Raw genomic sequence first — 12026 nt, forward strand, 5'->3', positions numbered from 1 at the left:
CCAGAAAACCATCTTAGAAACGACTTCCACTTGCCCTATAGTGCCGTATACGAAAGTGAGTTCTGCCTTTATTGAACTAAACTGTATGTCAGCTTCTTTGATTTGTACTAGAATCAGTTTGGCGACTTTGACAATGCTGAATCTGCTTAGTTGAGATTTAAATGAACCCTTGGTTCAGCAAATTGCCCAAATATGAAAATATGAAATCTTGCATTGACAATTTTGGCACCTTCCAGTCAGTCTTCCACGCTAAGGAGCTTTGGCTGTGTGATCTTTGAGGGCTTTCTTTCATGGACAGCCTGCTTCGAGTAACCCTGAAGGACTGCAGCTGGATTTAGGCCTGGGCTTTGACATAACTATTCTGAAAGAGTTTTCCATTTTCTTCTTTCAGGCTTGAGTACTCTGAATCGTTGTTCGATTACAAGAATCATTTTTAGGACTGTAGCATTTTTGACAGAAGCCTCTCGGTGAAGGTTCTCTGTGGAATTCATGTTTGACTCAAACCCTTAATGACAAAACCATAAGGCCCTACATCACAGTGCTCCTGACCATATATCTGGAATGTTCTCTCTTTACTGTCCATCTTGCTGCGACATTCTTTTAGCTCAGGATTGTTAGAAGTACCCATGATAAGAAAGAAATGTCTTCCCTGCTGTGGAGTCAGGTACCTGATAGCATCCGGAAGGCAAAAAAAAAATTAAATCTCTTAAAGCTGTTTGAAAAAAACTTAAATTTTTAGCATTGCTTACTGTAGTTATAGTTAATTACTCTGTGTCTGTAGTTGTCTATATCCTAGACGTTCAGGGTTCTCTTTAATATAGTTCCCCTGTCCAAAGACGGCTTTGTTTTGTAATGGCCCAGTAGCAGTACTTTAACCTGTCCATCAAAAGGACATCTAGAAGTCATGTAGACTTCTGTTCCTCTGTGAGAGCAAAAACAGCTTCTTTCCTTCCACATAGACCAAAGAGGAGGTTCGTCCAGGGTGCCATACAAACTAGAATTACTAGCAGAAAAGCATGGTGGTGGTAGCATCGTCCTCTGGGACTGTTTTGCTGTTTTGCACATTGCATAAAGTGGGTGGAATAATAAATAAGGACTACTTATTCTTAAATCTTCAAAATTTATCTTGTTAGCCTATAGCCATAACATTTTTTGGGGGCAGTCTTAATCAGATAAATCACACACTATAATGTCAAATTTCCTGCATGTATAGCCCATGCCTGTTACATAGTACACCACAAAACTTTTCAATATATGTATTCAATATATGGCCCCATGGTCGCAGTGGGTCCGGACCCTACTCAGAATCATTGGGCGCAAGGTGGGAATACTGCAACGTCGGCCAGGAAGAGGCGGAAAAGAAGCTTAGTGGATGGCTGGATAGATTATATAAGTCCTTTAATATGAACTGTTTATAGAGACAAATGCAGCACCTTGGGACAGCTGGCCTCTGGTTCCACATTCCTGTGTTTGGTGACACTTGATCTTGTTATTGACTATGGTTCTAGTCTTCATTTCTCCTGCTCACCAGGAACATTTTGCTCCAATTTGTTGCCACACCACACGCTGGTTTATTTTATTGAAGGGAAAAAATTCAGGGTGCCCTTTAAAGAAATGAACATATCAGGATTCCACTTTTCTTTTTGATTCGGCTGAGGTTGCTGTGGGTGTGTTTAGAGAGCACATACCTGCTGTAAACTGAGGCTGAGCAGAATTTGACTCAAAACAAATAGTCCAATATACACAGCCGCCAGTGTGAAGGTGAATGTTTTAAAATAGCTGAGCTACCATCAAAGAGAAGAGTGTTAATAGAAGCCCCTGATTAATGTTGTAGAGAGTAAAGAGATTCGGTGCTTCATTAAAAAAAGGCCTGATTGAATTAGAAAATCTGTGTGTTTTACGGTACATATCAGGTAACTACGCATTTCACTGATTTCCAAACACGCCCTCACGGGCTATTCCAAGCACAATGAGCATGTCAGAAAACACACTCTTATAATTTTGCTCTTTCCAAATGTTTATGAATTCTGATAGCTAAAATGAACGTTGTATATGCGAAGATAACCATGACTTAAAAGGATAATAAATACATTTGCGAGCGGCGGCCACAGCCCAACCACACTTTGGGTTTCCACTCCACCTCTATATAAGCAAATGCGGTGTGCAGTGAAAACAGTGTTGTGCATGAGTCACCTAAGTGTCCAAAGTGGTAACTCCTAATTACCAACCTCCATCATTATGTTTGCAGTGTAACCATGGCAGAAGTTCAACTCCTGCGGCAGCCTTTTACAGTTTGGAGCCGTTCAGACCAAACTGTGACTCATTAGAGAAAGTTATCGTGTTGGGTAACATATGGAATATCATATGGGGGTGGCGAGGTACGCGCGCTTGCCAGCTATATGCAATAAAATCTTTTAATCTGCTTCGAGACTGCCAGGATAGTACATGTGCATTGTGTTGTACGTGACAGGAGTAAGGCCTGTGAAATTGTACTCTCATTGATGTTTTAAGAGCATATTCAGAGATTTGGCTCTGGTGTTGGAAGACTTTCCCAGCTTTAGAATCTGGTCACTTACATCTTGCGTGGTAGCACTGTTTTTCCATGTCCCTCTGCAGTAAAGAGCAGGTGGCCGGAGTGGGCTTAACACACAGTTAAGGACAATATTATTATAGTATTATAGTGATCCAACAAAAGTCAATGTGCCAGAATACACCTGTTCAATAAATAGTTTATTTTATTGTTAATAATATCACAATAAACAATTCCTTGACCACACAGTATAGTTTGATAACATTGCACTGTATCTGTATAATTACTTCATTGTAAAACTGTACTCATAAACTGTACTTGTAAAATGTACTTGTAAAAGCTACTTGTAATTACCAGTTTCTCCAGGGCAGTGCTGTTTATTTACATCTAATCCACTGATACTGCAGCTCACAAATAATATATAAACATTACTGTAGTTTTTACAGATCTTTTTAATATTATTTTTATACTGTAATTATCTTCATAATTACTATACTACAGTTACTTAGATAGAGATAGATAGATACCTGCCAAAAGCTTCCAATAAATATTACATTTTCTTAAATGGCAGCTAAATTGAACAATTTAAAGCAAAGAATATAATTGTGCCATTGATATACAGTGTTAAACTGTATACCAAGCACACTTTATCCACAACACCTTGCAGCAGCTGGCACTGATGTTTGAGACTACTAAACTGGCAGTAACCCCTGTCTTTTTGGGTTTTTTTTATGTGACCCCACGAAATGAGCTACGAAACTGACTGAAACACAAAACTAGTCCTAAACACTGCCCTTAGCTGAGGCAAGAGAGGCCTGAAGCTCTTCAGGTGTTCACTTCTTTATCATCTTGGTGCAGCTTCAGGTGTTCACTTCTTTATCATCTTGGTGCAGCTCAAGATTGTTTTCATGGTTTTCTTTTACGAGTGTTCAGGGATGCTGGGGAAACCGTTCTTGTCCACTTAATCCCAAAAGTACTGCTTTCTACCACACAAATTACTGAAAGAATAGGTCTGGTGTGATGTGGTGATTACGAAACATGGCATAAACACACTTCCAAAACAGATCGGACGGTAAATAGCTGAAGAGCTGGTAACCAGCGTTCTGCAGTGTGTCTGCTGTTCTTTTTCAGGAAATGAAGGTTGCAGACGTGTTTAGTCTTTCTAGGTTCACCGTAGCGTCCCGCTGTCCTGTTGAGAGTCCAACGATATTCATACCTCATAATGAGTGAACACAGCAAAAATAAACGAACAAGGACAGTGGGAGACAGTGATAGATGGTGTTTGTGTAGCGGAGATAACCTGATATATACAAAAGTCAGAGTGGTTTACTGGTTAAACGGACTTTGTTTCGTATCGTTTCCCCAAAATCAGAAGGCAAAGCGGGTGGACCTGGCACTGAGAGTGCGTAAGCTCACGTCTGGAGGCCAGTGATCGCATGAATGAATCTCACTTCAGACTTAAAGAGGCCTGCGCAGAGCAGTTGTTTACCCCTTATAGAGGATTCCAAAAGGAGTCAATTACAAGAGATCTAGCCAGCAGATGTGGCACAAATTGCGTTTAGGGTATTTATGCGGCACTGTGTAAAGTCAGAGACCACCCTTCATTTATTTCAGTTCTGGTTCAGTATGGCCAATCAGGATTATTAGGAGATATTTCTGAGCATATTAGATAGATAAAATGGAGATAATCCACTTGCATGAGGAAGAGGAAAGACGAAGGAAAATAAGTGGTGGAAAACACAGAGAAACAGTTTCCACAGTTTCCAGAACACTGGGCCAGGCAAGACTTGGTAGACCACCCAAACGTTCTCCATCAGTTAAACAGCACTTAAAGCTGTCATCTTTGAGAATGAGAGGAGAAAATAAAGCAAACATTAGATATTATCTTTAGTTGTTGAGACCTCTGTGTAATTTTTAAAAAATAATCATTAATGAAAGGTGGTCTTTGACTTTTGTACAATATTGTGAATGTATACAGTATAGACCCTGGATCTAATAACAAAATAAGTACAAATTTCTAAAACACATTTTACTGTTTATTTGCTTAATTTAACATGTTGGGGGAAATTAAAATATAAAATGTAAAATACAGAAGTTTGTAATGTGTATTACATTGTGTTTAAATGAGCTCTAATTAAAAAAAAACTTGTGCAGAAACCTTGTGATACGATATCATGATACAGGGTTACTACAAGAAAGCTGATATATTGCATTTTTTTGCGCATTTTAGGAAAGTATACTTTAAACAAAATCCATAATATGCACAAAATAAAGCCATTTAGAACAGAGGAATCAGACAGACAAACAGACGGACTGCAACAATGCTATGTAGCGGTCAAAAAATTTATCACTGTCCACCACCAGTTTTTAGATGTAAACTATTTATTAAAAATACAGTATTGCAAAACATAACATTGCAATATTTCAATATATTAATATTTTCTTACACCTCTAACTCTAATTTCTACAGTGAAAATAGGTCTACAATATACCATTCATTATTCAATGTTTCCAAAATACCTAAAATATACATAACTGTCCTAAAGGTCTGGTGTCTAGCTTATAATATTTCAATATGCATTATATGTATGTAGTACTAATATATTGTATATATTAGTAATGGCCCAGTTGGTTGTAATGCTTTCTTACCCATTCGTGATGCTGGCCGGCAGCTTGAACTGAGCCATCCAAGGCATTACTCTTCACGTGGGTTCATTATGGAGGGAGCCTGTCACCTGGAACCAGGCCACATGAAGAAACAGCATACAAAGCACTCACATCCTGTAGGCTCAGTCCACTAGCCACGGGCACTACACACCTCCCCGCATGAGTGGTTCTCAAAAAGTGCTGACAGATACAACCACATGCAGAACTGTATACTGGTTCTGAGGAGCTTGAGTGAATTGGTTTATTCTATGTAAGCTTCCTTTGAAAATGTGCAGGTGTTCAGTGTTGTGCATGTGTGTGGTGCTGTTAAAGCTGGTCCACAGTGTATTGACAAAAACATACAATATCAGAGCAATATACAACATGAAACAATAAACTTCAAAATGTGTACCATAATGTATAATATTATGGTAATGTATAAATTGACTCTTAACTATCTGCCACTATTAATATTACCACTATTAACTATCATTACTCTCATTACTCTTACCATCACTGCCATGATGATAATAGGTTATACTACACCATGGTTATTATATTATGATTATGATCAGAGCAGTTTAACAGTATAGATGGTTTCGTAACTTTTATCAATAATTTATAAATTGTTCTGACCAGAGGAGGATAGATGGGTCTTCCTTGTGAGTCTTGGTTCCTCCCAAGGTTTCTTCCTCCAGCTCTGAAGGAGTTTTTTCTTGCCACTGTCACCATGGGCTTGCTCACTGGGGGTCTTAGATTTTTCATGTCTTCTTATGTCTTCTTTTTTCTTTTTTTTATTTTACTAACTATTAATTACTGATTATGTAAAGCTGCTTTGAGACAACAACAGTTGTAAAAAGCGCTGTACAAATACATTTGACTTGACTTGACTTGACTATAATATCCAAAAAGGCAGTGCCTTCTTTTACAGTTCCTTAGGTTCTATATTTTAGGATATTACTACCAATTGTAATGTAATTCAGTTCAACTTTAAACATTAAACATGTTTAACTAAAGTTGAGCTGAATTACACTGAAATCAGTAGTAATTAATTGGCTAATATTAATCATTAATTGGGATATGTTTGAAAACTATTTAACTAAATGAAACAAAAATACACACATTTTGGAAATCGTTTGGAATTTCATTGTATTTTAGTTGTGTTAGATTATTTACTATTATTTTACCCCTCTCAAAACATTATACAATGCTGTAGAGTTTGTGCTTCAAATATAGTTTAGCCCATAACCTCTTCAGAACCACTGGTGGATCCTGCCCCCATGTTATAACTTAGGAACAACTCCAGTTTGCATTGCTTTGTATGCAGTTACTGATTGGTAATCCTTATGGTGTAATACAAGTCACAGAGCATAAAGAGCAATACCTACAACATGTCTTGGAACATACCATCATATAACTTAAAATATTTACCTAGTACTTTGGAATTTGAACCTCATTCTTACATTCATAATACCAAAAACCTGTCAGGCGTGAATTAGTCTTGGAACATATTACCATATTGCCTAAAATAATTACCTAGTACTTTGTACCTTAAACTGTCATACATAATACATAGAACCTGTTGGAAATGTCAGTGCAACTTAGTTTGATTGTCTTGGAACTCACCAGCATAATGCCCAAAATAATGAACTAGAACTTTAGATTTGGTGGCTCATGCTTACCTGGTAAATACCTAGAACTTAGAGCACTGTAAGAAGAAAGCATTGCCTTCAGTTGTACCCACAAAAGCAAGGTGCTTATTCATAAAAATGTTAAGCAATGTATAAGAAAAAAAATAGACCGTTGTTTTTAAAGCTTGTACAGTTTATTAAACAGTCATAATAATATACTGAATATAATACATGAGATTTCTTTTTGGCACCAATACATTCAATAAATAAATGCTCCTGTTTTGTCAGTGATGCTATCTAAATAAATAAACCATAACTTACTCTTTAATAAATATAGATAATCCTTTATACAGATGCATTGCATCAACTTTTATTGTAGTTGGTCAACAGGATCCAACAATGCCAGAAAATAATATCGGTTTCTGGAAAGGTAATGGGGGCAGGAGGGAGGGAGGGTCTTTTTTTTGTACATGTTGAAAAAAATATGTTTTGTTTGGAAAAGAGAGTTAAAATAATAGAAGGTCTTAGCATAGGTAGTGTTCCAGTCTGTACAGCCAGTACAATGTTCTGGAAGTGAATGGGTCAGCCATCCCGATTCTAGGATTTAGCCGTCCCATGTTTATATTTCAGCATGCTACACTGTTTCATGCACAAACAGCATATATATAATTTATATATATAATTCTCGTTCCTTTAATGCACAGCCCTTAGTTTGAATATTCTCGGTGAGTAATGATGTCGTATCCTGAGGGTTTTGAGCACATTGTCTTCAGGGCATTAAAGTCTGAGTCTTGTGTGCTTGGCCTTCGATCCGTGCTCTTTAATCACGTCCTTACTCTAATTAATTGATTGGGCTTAACTTAAGAGGTCACTCAACCGTTCCTTGATTAGAGTTTTGAAAAAAAACAAGTAAATTCCTTAGCTGTGAATCTGTTTGTGGGCTGTTAAAAATGTCAGTGAGCTGATGAGGTGGCAAAGTTGCTTTCACATACAGTGTTATGTTTCTTCTGTAGTTTTTTTTTTCTTCTTTTAAACTGTTTTATAGGTTATGCATGAACTTTGTGAAGCTGTATAACAAAGTCTTTGTTAGCATTTGCTTCTTGATGTGCTTTTGTGTCTTTGAACACTTTCCAGACAATCAGTCTGATTGAGGTTGTAAGGTTTTTGACTACGATCAAATGCAGAGACGAGCTTTAATTACAGGCTGTATAAAAGCTGTACATCTACATTCCAGTATGGGTGATGCTGTAGAAGAACCACTTGCAGGAAGAACCATGTTTGTAATAGATCCCTTGATGCACACGTTCTTAACAAGCTTCTACTGTAAGTTAATGTTTTAATTCCAGGAATTTTTGGAGTACGCATGCTCTTTATCGAACCTAAATTGGTTGTTCTATGGCATTTCTCAAAGAACAATTTGTAGATAGCGCTCTCATTTTCTTTGAGTACAGACTGGAGCTTGTTGTCATTTTAACGAGTTTTGAAAATCTATCCATTGAATCTTACTAAGTTCCATGGAAGACTGAAATCAACGACATTTATTTCAAATCAATGCACAGCACTTAAAAAACAGCTCCTCTAAATACTCAGTACATTTCTGCTTGTCTAGTAGGACCTATCCTGTTCCGTTCGCTTCAGTGTTCAGCGATTTTGGCTGGAAGTCTGTTAGAAAGGCGCTAAGTGGATTAGAGTAGTCTGTTATAGGATTTACACAAATGGAATGGATTTGTTGAGGCTAACTCAGGCACAATCCTCCTGTGACATTCCTCGCACCTGCTCCTCCACTGATTTCCCAGTCAAATGTAACACTCAGATGTAACACGGTTGAATCCTGTGGGGTTTTTTTTTTAGAGGTGGCATATTGGTTTTGTTCAGTTTCGATTGATATTGAAAAAAAAAACTTGAATGAATCCATTACAATCCTGTAGTAAATCTAGCCGGAAACGGCATATGCTTGTATGCATGTGTGATGTCATGCTGTTAGCTGTGTTTTTTCAGTTTTAAGTATGATCTCTGAGATGATCATCTTAAGTGAAGTGCTTCAGTTAGAAAATGCTAATTTTGAAGTTTTAATTTAAGAACTGCTATAAATTATGCAGTAACTGCTTTGAAACTAATATGTCACATATGTTAATTGAGGCCTTATACATATAGGCCTGTAGGGTTTTAAGGAATAAATAAGGAATATCGGTAGTGGTTGGTCCTGATGATTTTTAAATCTGCATTGGAATATATCGGTGTTGGTAGCGTCTTTCAATTGGACCTTTGGATTATTGCTTGCGCCAAAGGTGCTTTACCCTTCTTTCATCTGTGCATGTCAGTGGTAAAGATTAGAAATGCATTAGCCAGAGCAAGGTTAGAAATATATTAACCAAGCAGTAGCACATGTGAACAACTGATCAGTGGAATCAGGTTGTTCATAGAGCTCCAGCTTGTTTGAACTGAAAACTTATAGACACTTTGCACCTAAGATTGGATACCCATGAACTACATAAAAAAAGTGTCGTAGATAGTTCTTTGAGTGATGCCACTTTTGTTTCCATGAAGAACCAGGGTTGCAATAGAGATGTATGGTATATATATAATAAGGTTCTATGGACCTTTAAAAGGTTCTTCTTGAGCTCCTTGTGGCTCAGCTGTCTAATGCTCTGCCACTATGGCCCATGGGTCACAAGGTCAAATCCCAACAAATGTTGCTTTGTCGGCTGTGCTCTCTCTTAAGTGATGTTGGCCGGCACAGATGTCTGTTAGTTTGTGCAGTGGAGCCGGGTACCTGGCTGCCCGACGAGGCTGCATCAGCAGCAGTCAGAAAAGAGACAGTGGCTGGCTTTGCATATATCCAAAAAAAAGCGGTTCTTTTATGGCATCACTCAAAGAACCATTCTTAGGCATCTAAGGCATACTGCTTACTACCACATGCGCATACCACTTTCTTTAGGCATATTTTCTTCGATGTTGGACAGCATCATGAATTGTAAAAGCTGCAGTCAGCAGAGCTGGTCTATATATTTCTAGGCCTCTGTCAGTCTGTTATCTCCTGTGAATGCTGTTCTGGTAAATGCGTAACAGCAGCTCGGTGTCTTTTTGATGAGAAAAAGAGATGTCTTTTGTATTCTGTTTTCTATTAGACAGGGCTGTAAAAAATTGGCAAAGCGCAGCTCATAGTTCCCTCAGAAGAACACTTTAGCTGGGAGACGGATGTGGTGGGGCTCTGAGCACATTTGCATGATTGCGTGACATTGCTCAGATGTGACAGCTTGGAGTCACAATTTCACAAAAGAGAAAAACCTTACACTGCTTCAAAAAAAAAAAAAAAGGTGCTTCAGACGGTTCTTTGAGTGAGGCCAAAGAAGAACCACTTTTGATTCCGTATGAATGTTTGTGAAAGAGGTGAGTGTGCGTGTGAACTTGGTTATTCTATGGCGTCACTTAAAGAACCCTTCGTATCATTTTTATTTTTAAGAGTTTCACATACCTGATGTGCTGGAACGTGGACTCTACCATTAAACAGGACATGGAAGGTTCATGTTTGTTCATGTTCCAAGTGATACCTCAGAAGAGCACTACATTTCTAGCAGCAGAACCCATCAGTCTGTTATTATTTGTGTTTGCAGTGTCACATTGCCTACACTGGAGTGGTTACATCACAGTGGTTCCTCTTTTGTAGAGAGATGCTAAATATGTAGCTGTGATCATGAGCTTTCAGATCTCATTATCATTTGGAAATTAGCATTTCTGTTCTTGATTCAACATGATGTTCCCAAATGAAAAAATTCCATTCCTTTCCTAAAGGCTGAGTGTTGGTGTAATGTAATTAAACAGTAGTTTGGGAGTGCTATTACACACAGATTCAGATTCAGTATGATAATAAAGCGTTGAAATGCAGTGCACAAGGTTACCAGAGTTGATACCAGAACATACTGCCTGTGCAGAACTGCCTGTGATGCACAGTGCACATATAATGATCCACTGGATGTGAAATGAGATGTTGATCCAAAATCATTGAGTCATCCTACCTGAGGGTTACTGTTCATTTGAATGGTGAAATAACTGCATTGTTATAATGCCTTATAATGCCTAATGCTTTTTATGTACTTTAAACTTGTGCCTCACACTGGCTAAGTATTATTATTTTATCAAGTGCTCTATAAATCAAATTCACCAAAAAGGGGGGTTTTTGTGCCATCTCAGCTAGCTAGATGGATTTGGGCTGCTCGTTTTAATGCTGAGAGCGTTTTCCGATGATATCGTTTTGGCTATAGTCTTACTCCTCCAAGCATTTTCTGATGTGGTGAATATCCTACCTATGCACTATGTGGACTTTAAGTATTGGTAAACCTGCTCATGCATTGTTTCTTCTGAAATTCAGGGTATTAAAAAGAGTTTATCCTGCTTTTGTTGGAAACTGTCTGAACAGATTTATGTTTGTCTGCTCCAGACAGTATTCTGGAGTATTCGATTGACATTACTTCTTCACAAGGACTAGACAAGTAGTGTGCAAGCGGACACAACTTAAAGTAGCTGAATGCATTCATTACAAGGAGTGTCCGGAAACATTTGGATATAGTGTATTTAAGGTAGGGAACTATATCTATAAATATGTGCTCTGCTAGGACATTTTGACTAGGTAGCACATTGTGAAAGAACACAGGAATACTTAGAGAAGATTACGTATTGGGTTGTGTTTTCGTTCCTAGCAAAACACTGTTAGTTTACACAGTTTTGCTGAATAAGATGCCTGGCGCTTTTTAACAACACTGCTGTCCCTATTGCAGACTGGGGTTAATTTTCCTGACTGGTTCAGATGGTTGGTGCTTTCCCTCTTCTTTACTCAGTGACGCAAAGCATATGTGTAACATATCCAGTTGGTGTAGCATAGTGGATAACACCACCGCCTTCCAAGTGCAAGTGGAGTGTCTTTTTAGAAGATATATATTGTTAGTTAAAGGTGATTCTAAGGACTGTTGCTATTCTGTATCCATATTTACAGTAATTCTACCCATTTGTACTGTATATCTACTCTATTTCCCACTCCACTGCTAGTGGGCACAGTTTTTCAGGACTGTCATCCATTTTCATTCAAGGTCCTGGTGTGTTTCCGGGTGCTGCTGTTTTTGTATTCTTGGTGTTAAGGTTAGCGTGTGGTTACGGGAATGTGGTGTTGTGTGAAACCTGCACTTAAGGGCACCCTTTACACAAACAGACAATTTGTGGGAGAG

Source organism: Salminus brasiliensis, chromosome 17 (genome assembly GCF_030463535.1).
Source record: "Salminus brasiliensis chromosome 17, fSalBra1.hap2, whole genome shotgun sequence".
NCBI lineage: Eukaryota > Metazoa > Chordata > Actinopteri > Characiformes > Bryconidae > Salminus > Salminus brasiliensis.